The sequence below is a fragment of the Morone saxatilis genome, unplaced genomic scaffold (genome assembly GCF_004916995.1).
Source record: "Morone saxatilis isolate NCDOM2014 unplaced genomic scaffold, NCSU_SB_2.0 Contig16, whole genome shotgun sequence".
Classification (NCBI taxonomy): domain Eukaryota; kingdom Metazoa; phylum Chordata; class Actinopteri; family Moronidae; genus Morone; species Morone saxatilis.
In genome coordinates this window covers 9,461,828-9,463,763 of record NW_023339718.1, presented here as the reverse complement: position 1 = coordinate 9,463,763, position 1,936 = coordinate 9,461,828, and the positions used below count along the sequence as shown (strand labels likewise).

Sequence of the window (1,936 nt, the reverse complement as noted above, 5' to 3'; positions counted from 1 at the left end):
GTGTGTGTGTGTGTGAATGGGTGAAGCGCTTTGGATAAAAGCACTATATAAATGCAGCCATTTACCATTTTATTTAACTCACTGCAGTGCTGGATTACATGCAGAGTTATTCACTGGAAACTGGTGAATTACACTTGTTGGGAAAATAACATATAAAGAGGTTTACTATAATAATTTTTTTTTGCAGGGTGGAGTGTTGAAAGACAATTATTGCCACTGACTTGTGCTGTTTGATCCTGTATTGGAAACCACTTTATTAGATTCCCTGTTGTCAGGGTTACAAACATGGCAATGACATTTTTAGGGCTAAGTGATACAGCACAGATGTTTATAATCAAGAAGAAAATTACCTCGAGGCAATTATTGGCTGTTGAAGACTGTCAGTGTGCGATGAAGATGAAGCTGTTTTCTTGGAACAACATTTTACTCAGACTTGTCAGTCCATTTATTACCAATTACTGCTAAAATGTGTTTGTGAAAGGGCAAAACTTGCCATCAAAACTGATTTAATGATTTCCATTGAGAAATGCAATTTCAAATAGTAACATTGGTGAACAAGATCAACGAATTAGTATGAAAGTAGAGTAGTTTATTATTATTTAAAGCAGCGTGTTATGAATTGTTTTTCCAGCATAACAACCGATTAACAATCCATAACAATTTCTCCAGTTGTCCGTTGACCCCTGCTCTGATTATTCAGATCATTCTTGAGGGAATAATTGTCAATATAAACAATTTAAATTAAAACCACTGAAAATAGAGACATACACAAGAAAAGCGAGCAGACATGATGAAATGAATAGCAGAGAGAAACCACTGATTGTCTCTTTCGTAAGAAGTCGATGACTGTTTGGAAAGCGGACAGCCATAATGGCTGGGGAGTCTAAGGCTGATATCACAGCTCTGGCTTCTCTATGACACAACACAGATAACTGAACCATACGCATGGGACCGAGCAGAGCAGATGCACAGCTGATTACCACCAGCCTGATTGCACACAGATCAGGCAGTTTTCCTGGTGCATGCTCCAAGTGGAGTGAGGCGAGCGATAGCAGACAGACATTACCAAACGCAGTCAGAGGGGCCAGCCAGAGGGTGTGTGGGAACACAGCAGTGAGGTGACGGCTGCACTCGTGTATTTAGTCAGAAGCACAAAACACACGTACAAAGAGTATACACACACATCTGCACATGTACAGGAGAAGCGACGCATATTGACCTGCTTCCAAAACACATTAACATAATCTATTAAAAAACATGAGCACATTACAGAGACATTTATACATAAATTTATACTCAACAAAGTGGTTCGTTAAGGGAAAAGAATGTTTCAGGCTTTTTGGGGCAATCTGAGAACTCAGTTACACATAAAACTTTCATGACTTCTTTGCTTTTGTTCCAAAAACAAAATAAAACAAAGCCTTTGTTTCCTGGTGATTGCCTAGTTCTTTGCAAGCCTTTCATTTGGCTGGATGGAGGAAGGGTAATTGTGTTTATAAACACGTCTTAAGCTCCCAGTAACTGGACAAATGTGTGACTGACCATTTCATGCATCCCTAAGGTAGCTCATAAATACACTAGACATGGAAAAAAGAAGATAAAATGACAGGGTTGTTTTTATATTTTTTTTCAAGCAACAGTGGAAATCTCTCCATAAGCCAACACACATTACATGAGTACGGAGGCCTGAGGATGACTGCCTTTGACACAAGCTGGACTTTGCATAAGCCTCATATGGACTGACTTGTGCACTGGAGCAGAACAGACAGAGTGACAGTGATAATGCTGCAGTCGCTGGCCACCGAGCCTTCAACTGAAAGCAAACCAGTTCAGGGCCCAAGTTCAGCCAGCCAGCCTAACACAGAACAGGGCTCAGGCTTCCAGCTGCATCAAGAATAACAAGCTGTGAAGCCTTGGCTCTGTGTGTGTGTGTGTG

The 1,936-nt window shown here is 40.5% G+C and overlaps 1 protein-coding gene across 3 annotated transcripts in view; it reads right to left on the bottom strand.

Annotated features, from left to right (window-relative positions):
• The window catches only part of pcsk5b (proprotein convertase subtilisin/kexin type 5b), a 51,796-nt gene that overhangs the window by 16,153 nt on the left and 33,707 nt on the right, over window positions 1-1,936 (bottom strand). The window lies entirely within an intron of this gene.